The sequence below is a fragment of the Aulonocara stuartgranti genome, assembly GCF_965226115.1.
Source record: "Aulonocara stuartgranti genome assembly, chromosome: 23".
Lineage (NCBI taxonomy): Eukaryota > Metazoa > Chordata > Actinopteri > Cichliformes > Cichlidae > Aulonocara > Aulonocara stuartgranti.
In genome coordinates, this window is record NC_138958.1 from 43,035,678 (window position 1) to 43,050,804 (window position 15,127).

At 44.6% G+C, this 15,127-nt stretch overlaps 1 long non-coding RNA gene across 1 annotated transcript; it reads left to right on the forward strand.

The window, feature by feature from the left end:
- Positions 1 to 455: 455 nt before the first annotated feature.
- Positions 456 to 11,127, forward strand: LOC309701638. Its single transcript, XR_014275194.1, has 3 exons — positions 456 to 571; positions 875 to 981; positions 11,053 to 11,127. It is a non-coding gene; the product is annotated as an uncharacterized lncRNA (long non-coding RNA).
- Positions 11,128 to 15,127: the final 4,000 nt, after the last annotated feature.

The window sequence follows — 15,127 nt, forward strand, 5'->3', positions numbered from 1 at the left end:
TCTGTAAAATAGCTGAAACACATTGTCACATTATAACCAGTAACAGTATAAACCTTAGGAAACAGTCCCACACACCAACACAAATCCCGGTCCTAATGAGGACACACATATGAACTTTCTCTTAGTATTTAGGTATGAACACAATGTAACAATGAAAGCCAGCCTTTAAAGCGATCGCCACAGTGATTCTACTTTGGAAACACGAACAGGTAGAAATGGAGGCGTCAAGCCTGATCGTTCAACCTGATTGTTTGGCCTGCAAATATGCAAGAAAACTTTTTTTTTCGTAAAACAGTAGAAAAGCCAGCTATGAGTGACAAAATTTGCGTGATGCTGTGGTCATGTAGTATTAAGTTTCTGAAACACAAACAGAGAAGTGGTACATTTTCTTAGAACTGGTGCACTGGTGATGCGGGTGATAATTTAAATGATTACATAAGGCGGTGCTGCTGAAATGTATAAAAATGAAAGTGACAAGAACCAAGTGTTCTTTGTTCCAGTTTGACTGACTTGAACGTAACAGCGTGTCTCAGCTACACTCTGCTCATCTCGAGTCTTCGCTCCTCATTTGGTAAGAATGTTTTGTTTGTACAATAAAAATATTTAATTCTCAACAGGCTCATGTTCTACACCTCCAAGGAAGTATAACAACCCTCGCTCCTGCCACACTTTACCTACTTTTACAATCCAGACACGGGCTTAAAAACATGCTGACATTATCTGGGTTCTGTGAGCACACAAATCCTGCATAAGCTACATGCATGTACAGTTTGAGACCAGTCTTTATGTTAGATAATCTTTCATTTTCATTCACACTGACTATCAGATGTTGCCTATTCAGTCATGTATTTGATTTATTGTAATCTTTCGCCAGCTTCAGAGCCTTTCACCTGCTGCTCCACACGACCCACTTGTGCCTGAACCGCTGCAGGTTAACCAACCAACAACCACTCATTCACTCATCAGTGAAGCAAAAATAAGGTAATCTCATGCTGGATGCCTTTTAGTGCAGCAAAGGTCGTGAGGTTCTTGAGTTGAGTTTTATTCGTTTTCAGATGTGCAGTGCAGATTTGTTATTACAGACCAAGCCACAATACACGAGGAGATGTGAGGAAAGCTTCCAGCGTTTACATTTATGATGATTTCATGTCCGAGTCGACGTTTAAGTTCTTGCAAATTGTTTCATTGTGTGATGTAAAGATTTCTGGCTGGCGATCAGTTTGTGAAAAGACAAAATCAAAATTCTAATGTGTCTCACTATAAGACATTTAGATTCAACAGCAATTTAAGACTCGGCCCCTTAGTTCCAGTAAAAGATACTCTTAATGCTTCTACACACCAAAACACTTATGATACGTTCATGCTCCATAGTCTGTGGGAACAGTTTGGGGATGGCCCCTTCCTGTTCCAATGTCACTGCACACCAGTGCACAAAACAAGATCCATAAAGACATGGATGAGCGAGTTTGGCCTGCACAGAGTCCTGATCTCAACCTGAAAGAACTGCTCATAAATAGAGCAGAGACTGCAAGTTAATGTGTGAGATCAGTGGCTGACCTCATAAATTCCCCATACACTCCTAAACGCTGTGGAAAGCATTTACAGGGAGGTCGACATCATATGGATTAAAAATAGGATGTAATTCAAGTTTATATGTGTGTGTGAAAGCAGAGGAACAGAATCTTTTGGCAACATAGTGTATGTAACAGTAGAATATGAATGAAGGGGAAGGAGTGTATGAGAAGTCCCTGAGCACCCAAAGACAAAAGCAAAGTAACTAAGCAATCATTCAGCAGCTGATCCGACGCTTCTTGCTGGGCTTGAAGCCAGAATAGGAGCAGGCTCAACAGGAGAGGGCTGGGTGATAGTTGAAGCCTCTGCTTCCTGTTAGATTTGTATTGTTGGATTGTCATTTATGCTTAGAAATATATATTTATATATGCTTAGAAGTATATATTCATTTGTAGATTGAAAGAATGTCTCATCCTAGGAGGTCTGTAACAACTCTGTGTAGCATGAAGAGGGGGGTGCGTTCACTCCTCTTCAGAGGGTTCTGGCATAGGTCACACACCTCCTAGGAGAGGTCGTATCTTCTCTTGCTGATATATGGTATAGCAAACACATGTATATCTGTATGAGTGTAAGAGCCTTTTGTTCAGATGGACCGCTTGACTCCTGGCACCAGCTTTGGGGAGTCTTCACAGGGTCACATCTTGACCCCACACACACACATACACACACACACACAGACAATTTATTCTTTGTCCACATGTATACCTATATGAAACCTCATATGTTAATGACCCTATGCATATTCATGTAACCACAATAAAAGGAGTGCTATGGGGAACCTGGCTGAGAGTCTGACGGAGGTCAAGCGGGTGGAACGACACTTGGCTCCAGGTGTAGCAGATGTGAAATGGTCGACTGCGTTGTGACGACAGACACGGACTGGCTGGAAACTGGGTTTATTTCTATAAGACAAAGTGTAGCAGCGAAATCAGTGTCACACAGCGGCAGCAGGCTTCTCCTCACCCAGTGTGGAGTCCGTACAGCTCTGCTTGCATCATATAAAAGAAAATACAACTTATCAAAATAACAATTTTCACAACCGCCATTTCAAAATCAAATATTACAGTGGGGCAAAACAGAGATAATTATGAAATCACTAACAATAACGTATAACATTCAAATTCCCATTGAAATAGGTCAATTACATAATACATATTCAAACAACTTTTTAACTCTTCCCAACATGGCTGGAGATACTATTCAGAGCGCAGCCTCGGGACATGAGCTCATTACACACATAAAACGAAAACTACATATTTACACATACCTATAAGACAAAGTGTAGCAGCGAAATCAGTGTCACACAGCGGCAGCAGGCTTCTCCTCACCCTGTTTAACACAAGTCAGTTCCACATAAACGGATGATATAACAGATAAAGCGCAGTTCCAAATATCATTTTTCTCACTCAAAGCGATTGAAAACACTTTGAGAGCTTTTAACCATAGGAGCCAATACTTAACAAAGACAAATACACCGAATTTAGATGGATAATTTAGTACAGGGAGAAGAGCTACAGAAAGCGTGCCTCACCAGTGTGGAGTCCGTACAGCTCTGGCTAGGAAACCCCACACCTGCAACGTGGCCGCAGGTGGCGTTACACTGATTAATGCCCCACTTCAACAATGACACACGGAACCTTAGTTCCACAAAAATTAAGTTCACACAATAAAAAAACATAACCGATGTACAATACAGTTTTGAGAATGTTCACAATTCGTACATTATATCTCAGCTACATACTCCCCCCTGAACTTCTCAAAACCCGTTAGGTAAGGGTGAGCAACTGAGCGTCGCATATAACAATTCGTAACTGTCAGTGATCTGGAAATTCACTACCCGGTGATACGTGCAACAAATATGGTTCCCAACTCATGGGGAAAGTAAACAGAAGAAAGTTGGCCAGACACCCTAATGTTTACTCGCAAGAGAAAGTGCCTTATACACTATCCTGAACAAACAACACGGTGACAGCTACTATATGATGAATAGTACTCTGAGCTGAAGACAATCTCAAAATAGGTGTTAACATCTGACATGAAAATCACCCAACATATAAAACAAGTAGCCCTCACAGAAACAAGTTCTTGGCAAAGCTGCTCACTACATTGCCTGTTTGTAGGTTTCTTCGCTTCATAGTCTGGATTAGCCTATTCACAGGCTTCACTATTCGACCCACTCTCGTCCTGATCTGGCCTGCTGCATTACTTGGGGGTACACCACCATGTTTCACGAGGCTCCCAACCTCGCTGACTGGCTGACTTTCAGGGTAACTGATACTTGGTAGTGTTCCCTCCTCAACTGGGGTAGTGCAAGCCCTGCTGTTGTTGTCATCATCTACTTCAGGGTAAGCAGCTACTTCACTACTGGCACTGTCACTGTCCTGATGCTCCTCATCATCCAACTGCGCACAGACACCGTCTCCAATACTGTCACACTCTTGGGGTCCTCTAGGAGCCGGGACACAGTCATCCGTCATCTGAGCCACCCAACGGGCTGTGCGTTCAGTACGATCGTCCTCAGGATCAGCGACAGGGGATTCTCCATCAGATTGACTCTGCTCCTGGCCGAGTTCTGATTCACTGGCAAAAGACATCTCTAGTTCGCCCTCGGACTCAATGGGCAGGAAATTAGCCTGCAAAAGCAAGTTCCTATGGACAACTTTCTCCTGTCCACTCTTGACGTTCCTGATGCAATACGTGTGGCATGTGGGGTTCTTGGAGATCACAGTGTAGATGGTCGACTCCCACCTATCAGCTAACTTCCTACGACCCCGTTCGCCCTTGTTTGCCAAAAGGACACGATCTCCTTCCTCAATGTCAACACCTTTCTGCTTTTTGTTGTACAGGTCTGCTTGACGCTGCTGACTAGCTCCGGTGTTAGTCTGGGCCAATGCGAGTGCTTCTCTGAGGTCATCTCTCATCCTTTTTACATAACTGTCATAGTCTGTTACATCATTGTCCCTTGCAACATTGTGAAACATGACATCCACTGGTAACCTGGGGACACGCCCGTACATTAGGAAGAACGGTGCGTAACCAGTGGACTCATGAGCGGTGCAGTTGTAGACAAAGGTCAGTGTCTGCAACATCTGAGGCCATTTGTGCTTCTCCCTCGGAGGTAGGGCTCTGATCATATTTCCCAAGGTCCTGTTAAACCTTTCGGTGTGACCGTTACCCATAGGGTGGTAAGGTGTTGTTCTTGACTTCTGCACCCCGGCCACTTGCAGCGGCTCTTGGATCAACTCACTCTCAAAATTGGCGCCCTGGTCTGAATGGATCCTTTGAGGGAAGCCATAGACACAGAAATATCTGTCCCACAACTGGCGCGCAACTTGTTTTGCCGTCTGACCTGAGCACTGGAAAGCATGGGCCAGCTTGGTGAAATGGTCAGTCACTACTAGAACATCCACACTCTTGCCCCTGTGATCCTCTGCGGACCAGAAGTCTATGCAGACGAGCTCAAGAGGACCGGTAGTTTTAATGCTTTCAAGAGGGGCCCTCCCCTCAGGCTCGAGTGTCTTGCTGACGACACAACGTTTACAGCACTTGACATGCTCGCGAATGTCATGCTCCATGTTGATCCAGAAAAATCTCTGCCTGGCTAGGTACAGAGTTCTGCTTTGGCCCTGATGGCCAGCATCATCATGGACACCTGACAGGACTTGACTGATTAATGTGGATGGCGCTTTTTGCCAGTGAGCGGGTCTTTGCTCACTCTGTACAGGATACCATCCAACACTTTCAACTTTTCCCACTGTTTCATCGTCTTTTGCGCTCTGTGCGACAAGTGAGCTCTTTCTCTTCGTGATGTACGACGAACGGAATGACTTGAGACAGTGTTACATCTGCTCTCTGCTCCTCCTGTAGCTCCTGGAGCGAGAAGGCAGACAAGGTGTTCTGGCCCAGTGAGGGAAGCCGATCTAGCCCTTGAGTCAACCAGGAGATTGCTCTCTGTTTTGAGCCTTGGTCCCACTCAGCGTGGCCTGTGAAGACTGCGGAAACTTCATCGTTAGTCAGGGAACAACACCCCAGGCTCTCTGCAGGGGCCAAACACTCAACACTTTGGTGGCTGGCACTGAGCCTGAATGCATCCTGAACCGAGATTTCTTTGACCTGTTGCGACTCCTCTAACAGGGTTGCATAGGGTTCAGTCATGAGTCTCTGACTAACACGGTTGTGAACGAATGGCTGCCTGCTCAGTGCATCTGCAACGACATTTTTACTGCCAGGAATGTACTTGATGCTGAAGTTGTAGGGGGACAGCTTTGACACCCACCTCTGTTCACATGCATCAAGCTTGGGCTTCGTGAGAATATATGTTAGGGGGTTATTGTCTGTCCAGACGGTAAAGCTATGCCCCTTCAACCAGTGGCTGAATTTGTCACAGACAGACCACTTTAGCGCCAGAAACTCAAGGCGATGGGCGGGATAGTTTCTCTGTGCACGGGCGAGGGCCTTGCTGGCAAATGCAACGGGACGTGCTTTACTCTCGCCCTCTTGGACTTGTGACAGCACAGCACCCAAGCCGTCCTGTGAAGCGTCTGTCGACAAGATAAATGGTTTGTTGAAATCAGGGTGAGCAAGCACAACGGAGTCAAGGAGTGCAGCCTTCAAGTGTTCAAACGAGTCAACATGCTCCTTCTTCCAATCACTTGGGCTGAGCCTCCGGAAAGAAGCAGCACCTCGGGCATTTACTTTCTTTCCTTTAGGAGCGGCAGTCAGGGTAAAAAGGGGTCTGGCAATCTTAGAACAGTCCTGTATGAAGTGTTGGTAATACATTACCATACCCAGAAACGACTTTATCTTCTTCTGGGATGGCGTAACCCCATCCTCCATCATGAGATCAGCCTCTGAGATAGCGGTGATCGCCTTAACCTTGTCAGGATCGGTCGAAACCCCGCCTTCAGTCACAACATGGCCCAGAAATCTCACACTCCTTCGGAGCAGATGACATTTTTTGTGGGCCAGCTTCAGTCCATGGGCACGTAGTCTGCTAAACACAATCTCCAACCTCCTGAGAGCCTCTGCTTCATTGGGTGCATAAACAAGCAGGTCGTCCAGGTAGCACAGCAGGGTTAGGAAATTCTGGTCGCCAAATATGCCCATCATGAGACGCATGAAGCTCGCCGGACTGTTGCACAGGCCTTGGGGGAGTCTGTTAAACTCGTAGAGCCCCATTGGTGTTGTGAAGGCCGTTAGCTTTTTGTCCTCCTCTGCCATCTCAATATTGTAGAAGCCAGAGGTGAGATCCATGGCACTGAAAATTGCGTTACCTCCCAGGGCTGCCAGACAGTCTGACTGGTGGGGCAAGGGATGGGCATCCTTGACTGTGCGTGCGTTCAACCAGCGGTAGTCCACGCATATTCTGAGATCTCCATTCTTCTTCCACACCAGTACCAGTGGGGACGCCCACTCACTGTTGGATTTGCGGATCAGCTCTCGCTCCTCCATCTCTGTGAGCACCTGTCGCAACTTGTGGTACTGCCCTGGAGGGACGCGCCGATAGGGAAGTCTGAACGGCCTGTCGTCAGACAGATGGATGCGATGGACAAAATCCTTTGCCAGTCCACAGTCCAGCTTACCCTTGGAAAAGACATCCTCATACCTGTGGATCAGTTGCAGTACCTGAGCCTTCCAGTGGTCTGAGACTTCACAAGAGTCGAGGTCTAGGTCCTCCAACCCCATCTTCTGCAAGCTGTCACGCAGGCTAGGGCAGGAGGGAGGGCTACTCTGTGCGTCGCTACACACTGTCTGGCTCTGGACCCTAAGGGTCTCACTTGGGTTTTGGTCAGAAGCCACTTCGAGATCTTCAACAGCTACACAAGCGGAAGCATCTGCTACCTTAGCGTTTCGTCTCAATGTGATAGGCTTATCACATGTATTCAGGATTCGAACAGGGACCCACCTATCGCCACTCATAGAAACCACAGTTCTACAGACAATGACACCTTTTTTATGAGTTTGCGATTTTGGTGGTTCAACCAGAATGGCGCTGCCCTCAGAAAGGGGTGATGACGCTGGCAGTCTGCCCCATACAAGGTGCTCTTGCTTGGGGAGTAGAGTCACTGCCTGAGCTAGTTTGACAGTGCCAATGACATCTGGCATTTTGTCACCCCTCCACCGGTTAATGCCAGACAGCATATTCAGAAACTGCACTATTTCAGGCGCTTCTGCTGATTCGGGTTTGCTCAGGACTTGCCAGAAATGGGGGGACAGCCTGAAGTGTCTGAGGAGGTGTTTGATAACATTTGTCCCTAAAATCAACTGATCTTTCTGACCGGGGACCACTAGGGCAGGCACTCTGAACGTACAATCATACACTTCCATCTTCAACTCGCATATACTCTTGGGTTTAACCTGAACTCCACCACAGCCCACTAGCACAATGTCGGTACGAGTGTCGCTTAATTCCAATGCGACCCCAGCGCTCTTTAACTCTCGCTCCGCCTCTTCGCTCAAGGTACACGCCATGGAACCTGCATCAAGAAGGGCCTGCAAAGAGACTTTGTCATTCACCAATGCATTCGTGTAAAATAGGCTGTCTGCCTCATCAAGTCTTACTATATTCGGGGAAAGTACAACAGTACCAGGTGGGGCACACTTCAGGCTTTCTTTGTATACAGTCTGTATGTCATCACTGGGATTGAGGGTTTCACACTCTTCGCTCACACTGTCCCCTCTCAAGTGCAAGCACCCTAGTTTCCCTCGGGATTATTTTGCTGGGTAATGGGCTCAGCTGCTCTGGGGCAGTCTTTCCTCTGATGCCCAACCTCCAGGCAACCTAGACATCTCCTCTCTCTCATGCAGTGAGTGCGTGTGGAATGTGAGCTATTGCCATAAACCTGGCACGAAGGGAACCTGGCTGAGGCTAGAGGCTGTGGTCTAATTACGGGGTGGACAGGCTGGTTGGAGCGCTCTAACACCCTCTCCAGCATACTGAGCACGCGGTCTAGAGCACTTGGGTCTGAAGCGGCAGCTCCAGTAGCCTTAACCGGGCTGTCCTGGGAACATTTTACTGTACCTACTTGGGCATGGTTCAGTTCGAACTCAGGCGACTCGCTTGTGGTTGTCGCAGTGGCCACGAGGAGGGGATGTGGTCTGGCAGAGCCCAGGCTCTTCTTTTTTGCATGACACTCTCTTTGGTGTTCATCAATGGCTTCCTGAACCTCCATTACTGTCCATTTACTGATGGGCTTACATTTGAAAACACAGGCGAGGCTGGGATCAGGACAATTTCTGATAAACATCATGGCTATCTCTGCCTCCATGTTCTCCATTTTGCCTCCCTGACGCTGTAAATGCTTGTCAGCTGCCTCAGCAGCGATATTAAGCCTCACCCAATAGTCTACTGGGGTCTCTTTTGCAACTGCTTGGGTGGCATAGAAGTCAGCCAGTGGTTGACAGGAGCCAGGACTATCACTAAAATAACGCCTGAGTATGGCATAGATGGTCTCAGGGTTGGTCACTACACCAGAATATGAGTTACTTTTCAAACCCACCTTAACAATGTTTTTAGCTCTGCCGAGGAGGTGGTTTAAGACTTCATCCACCTGCACGGCTCTAGACAACCCTCTCTTCTCTAAGTACACTTCCATCATGTCTATCCACTCATGAACAGAGTACTTATCTGCATCATCACCTCTGTACATAGGTGGGTCTTTGATATCTTGTCGGACCACTAAGTTCACTTTGGAGAGGTCGAGAGTGGTGTCAGGGCTCTTAACTTTGGGGGACTCGGCTGGAGCTGTCTGGTTTGGAGCAAGTGGGACTTGACTGGATAGTAACCGGCTAGCGATTGATTCACCTATCTGGGTTCCCAATTCACCAATGAGCTCACGTAGCTCTTTGTGTGTGCTGTCGTCGCTCAAAGCAGGGGTTGAGGACTGGCGCTCATGAGCTTTATTTCGAATAATGTCATCGGACTCTGCTGGCTCATCACGCGACATTATAGACCTGTCTCTCACTTCATCTGCCCCAGACAGTCTCCAACCTCTCCCAGCGACTGGCGTGAAAAGGTTAAAGGAGTCTTTGCCCCTACCAGCCATGTTGCTTACAGGAGGTTAGCAATAACTACAAAGAGGATCGGAAACAAAAGGAATACAAAAATACCTATCACTCAGAAAAATACAACACAAGTAAACACGGCTCAGTTAGACTCTAACAGGTGTAACTGGGAGAAATGCCTGCTAACAGAACACTGGAAATTTTTTGCTGACCCACAGAATAATTTTACTTATATTACAGGTGTCAGAAGTGTTCAGCTCAACCTCAGCGATCGGCAGCAGCTGATCAGATGCATCCGGGTCACGGCACCACTTTTATGTAGCAGATGTGAAATGGTCGACTGCGTTGTGACGACAGACACGGACTGGCTGAAAACTGGGTTTATTTCTATAAGACAAAGTGTAGCAGCGAAATCAGTGTCACACAGCGGCAGCAGGCTTCTCCTCACCCAGTGTGGAGTCCGTACAGCTCTGCTTGCATCATATAAAAGAAAATACAACTTATCAAAATAACAATTTTCACAACCGCCATTTCAAAATCAAATATTACAGTGGGGCAAAACAGAGACAATTATGAAATCACTAACAATAACGTATAACATTCAAATTCCCATTGAAATAGGTCAATTACATAATACATATTCAAACAACTTTTTAACTCTTCCCAACATGGCTGGAGATACTATTCAGAGCGCAGCCTCGGGACATGAGCTCATTACACACATAAAACGAAAACTACATATTTACACATACCTATAAGACAAAGTGTAGCAGCGAAATCAGTGTCACACAGCGGCAGCAGGCTTCTCCTCACCCTGTTTAACACAAGTCAGTTCCACATAAACGGATGATATAACAGATAAAGCACAGTTCCAAATATCATTTTTCTCACTCAAAGCGATTGAAAACACTTTGAGAGCTTTTAACCATAGGAGCCAATACTTAACAAAGACAAATACACCGAATTTAGATGGATAATTTAGTACAGGGAGAAGAGCTACAGAAAGCGTGCCTCACCAGTGTGGAGTCCGTACAGCTCTGGCTAGGAAACCCCACACCCGCAACGTGGCCGCAGGTGGCGTTACACTGATTAATGTCCCACTTCAACAATGACACACGGAACCTTAGTTCCACAAAAATTAAGTTCACACAATAAAAAAACATAACCGATGTACAATACAGTTTTGAGAATGTTCACAATTCGTACATTATATCTCAGCTACATAGGCAGGCCTCCCTCATGCATGAGTAACACAAAGAACTTTGCCTACTTGTGTCTTACTTTTTGCTGTGTAGTAAACTGTCTTGAACGTTCCAGCGAACAGGTTTATGCTACAAGCCTATCACTTCCCATTCTACTTTAGGAACCACAAGTTAGCATGTAGACTCAAATTTATTACATATTTGTTGCAATAATTTGTGCTTTTTCTGGATAAAATTCTCAATCAGAATATTGTTTCTGTTTTTTCTTCACCAGGTAATAATGAGGATCCTGTTTATCTGTTTGCTGCTCATTGCCTCTGAGAGTTCAACGCTTGAAGAAACCCGCTATGGCAAGTTTAGAAGACAACACATAGACACCAGCATGACTGCAAAGGATTGTGATAAGGTTATAAAAAGTAAACAGATCTACAATGTTGACAACAGCTGTAAAGATACCAACACGTTCATCCTTGATAATCCAAGTGAGATCAAAAACATTTGTGTTGAGGGAAAATTTGATGAAACACTTCAAATGACAAAAAGTCACAAGAAGTTCAAAGTTGTTAAGTGTGAACTAAAGAATGAGGGAGCCAGAAAACCCAGATGCCAGTATACTGGTAATCTCCTCACTAACAGATATGTTGCAGTTGATTGTGAAAATAATTTACCTGTACACTTTGCAAGAGACATTCTGGTCTTAGACGGCTAACAACTAGTGTTAAGTATGTTCAGGAAAGCCCGTAATATTATTTTTTCTCTTTGGTGGAAGCAAAACTTAGCTGTGAAGACTGTTAACCTGTAGCTAAACAATGAATTTGAATCTCTCTAAAACTGCAAAGTAATCACAGAACATCGAACGATTCCTGAAGCTCGTGTTGCTTTGAGTTTGTGGTCCAAAGCATTAACATGTCGTAACAGTAACATGCTGCCACTTGTTCAGTGATTCTGTCATCAGCCATGGCTGGCTTGTGACGCAGTGCCAAAGGTGACTGTGTTTCTGTGATACTTTTACAGTCTGGGGGATGTCAATGACTAGTCTCATGATCACACACATTTCACTGAACACACATGGGCTGTTTCTCTGTCAGTCACAGCAGGAGGAAGACTGTCGCTTTTTTGTCTTTTTACCTTTGACTCTGTCATTTCTTTTGGAGCTTAGTAAACAACCTGAACACGCGTTAGCCACTTTTTAATTTCTTTCTTTGTTTTTAGCAGCACTCCAGGGCTGTGTGCTGCCCAGCAATTTTGTTTTTCAAAGCATGTTTCTTGTGTTTGAGCAATAAAAAAAGTTACTAAAAAAACCATCTGGTTACACGTCATTTTTCTTTATACTACCTGAGCTGGTACATAATAAATACATACATAATAATAAAAAATGTAATCGAGTTGGCGCATGGTAGTTTGTGTACAGCTGTTCTCAGTGTTTTCTCTCTGGGTTCAATGCACACATTGCTTGAATTTATAACATTATCAAAAAAATAACAAATTAACATAATAAAATTATACCAGTGCATTTTTCCCATTTAGTCCATCATCAGCAATTAAAAAATGGCACTGCCTTTGTTGAATATTTGTCTTCATATCAAAATATTGTTCAAGCTGTGATCAGTTATTCACAAAAGAACTTATATTGAATAGTTAAATTAGCTTTACAGTGTGAATATTATAGATCACTTTTTGTATCCAAATAAATGCTGTGCTCAGTTTTGCCTCCATAAAGTTCTACTATGGTAAGTGGCAGACATAACGCTAAATAATACAATAGTTCCTGGATACTTCCATTTATCTCTTCATCATCTGTCATCTGTCTGGTGAAGGTACAGACATTCTGTCCTTCAGTAGAAGTAGAGACACTAGTGTTAAAAAAATACTCCAGTAAAAGGGCCTGCTTAAGTTTTATTGAAGTCCAGCAAAAGGCGATAAAAAAGTAAAACAGAATATAATAGAACTGCATGCTTTCCAGCATCATTACACATTTCATTCACGGTCGCTGCTCACAAGTGGCTGCGACTTTCCAGTCACCAGTCGAACACACAAACCAACAACAATTCTGCAGGAACCAGTAGAGACTTTAAGTTGGTGTTCCAGATTAACTGGCGTCGCAGATCCACTGGTGCTGGTCGAATAGATGTGTGGTAGACTTGCTTTTAAGGAGCCGCTACCGACAAACCAGCAAATAAACACGAAATATTTCATCTGTGACATTTATGAGGTTACCTTAACAAAATATTTAAAAGTGTCGTGAGTTTACCTGGTGTTACTCCCATGCACGAGGTTGTGGTTAGTAACAAACAGAGCCAGTGTGATTGAGTCGACCTTATGAGTGACTCATGTGTGTCTGTTGGTTTGTCATCTGTTTTTGAGCGTGGAGGAGAGTTAGAAATCTTTTGTTCTAAATCCAAGTTAGGAATATTCATGATTTAATTTCCAAAACTTGCATATGATCTTCAATTTGTAGCAGTTCTACTGACCATCACAGCAGCTGGAGCAGTCTCAAATGGAGGTCAGTCCACTACTGTCACCTGTGGCCAAGTGCCATAGCCTACTAGTAGATGAACTTGTCACACATCCAGGCGCGTAATTTCCAGGGGTGTTAGGGGGGTATTTGATTTGATTCGTAAAAAGAAAGTAAAATTATTAACATGGTGGTTTTTGGTTTTTTTTAGTTTTAGTTTTACATGTTGCTTGCTTTGTTTTCTACTGAATACTCTTTAGACATCCCTTTAGACAAGTCTTTATGACACCCCCCCCCATAAATTATGAATTATCTTGCATAAATAGCTTGTTGATTTTCTTTAATCATTTCAATTATTACCAGCAAAAAAGTTGCATGTTTAATAATACGACCGGCTTTCTCTACCAAACCTATTTGCTGTATGTTTGTTAGCACAGTCGCTGGTGCTAACTAAAAACTTGCTAACTGAACTGAGACATCAGACATGAAAAGATGCGGACAGACAACACTATTTAATTGTTGGTTCAGACCAACCGCTTGTAAAAAGAAAAGAAGTCCTGATTAAAAGGAGGTAAATACCCATGTTGTTAAGTTAGGTGATGATATGTTGACTGGAGTTGGTCTCCTGTGAGGAAAAGCCAGAGGCTGCCAGTGATGTAGCCTACTGTGTAGGACCAATGTCCGTTTCACTGAATTGTAACTTAAGGAGCTGTTTGCTACAATACAGTCACACGTTTTGGCATTGTTTACCTATCTGCCATCCCTCCTGCTTAACTCTGTCATTGACAGCTGGCTGCTGATAGTTCAGAGCATAGGCAGTAAGGTTCAGAGCACACGCCTGCACACACCGACATACGGTGAATGACGGTGCGTGGTTGTAGGTTTGTTTGTTACAAACAGAGGTAGTCTATGACAGAAACGGTGAGTTAAGGATTAACAGAAACATCTGGTTCGCTGTTCTTTAGCTTGTCTGCAAAAAATCTGAAATACTGAATGTAAAATAATTGCAATGTAAGGAAAAGGAAATATTTGCCCTATTCGTTGACGTCTGCCACCATAAATCACAGCAAACTTTGATGTTAACACTGTGCTGTATATGTGGGGAAGGGGGCTTACTGATGATGGCAGTGGTGTGTTTGTGTGTGTGTTTGGTTGGGGGCATTGTGCTGTATATAGACTTGAGGGGAGAGAAAAGGTGACAGTGGGTCAGATGACCAAAGAGAGGGAGCGAAAACACAGAAGGCAGCTGCACAGGAGGGACGGATGTCCAGGAAACAGACATAAAAATCAACAAAAATAATTGTGCATGCAAACACACACTGTCAGAACACTGATTTGGTTTGTGTGGTTTCCTCTCTGAGGGCCTGGCTGTTGCCCTGGCCCTCAGAGAGTGACAGGTTTTCTTGTCATGTTTACCAAAAGGACTTGAGCCCCGTGTCAGGAACCAGTCACCCACAGATGACAGGGACAGAAAAGGATTTTGTTTCAGACATCATCACCTGCACAAAGCCTGCACAACCTGATCCTAGGTTTATAGTAGCGCAACTTTTCCTTGGTTGCATTACAGTGCCACTTTACAAGGGGTGCTGTGTTTTCACTGTGTCAAAGTTATTCAAATCAGTCAATCCAAGCAAGTGTGACCCTGCCTTTGTGAATGTAGGCTTTAGAAATTGGATAAAGGCTCTCTTCAGGTTCTCAGGACATGCAAAAAGTCAGTTACATATCCATGCCATGAACATCTGTGCTCAAAGTGGGAACACTGTAGCTTCACAGCTTTCTTCAGCTGTTGCCAGAAAACAGGAGGAAGCAAGGTATGGATTACTGAAGATTATAGGCTCCATCAAATACTTAGTGTTGCAAGGTTTAGCTCTACGAGGTCATGTGGGTATAGTTG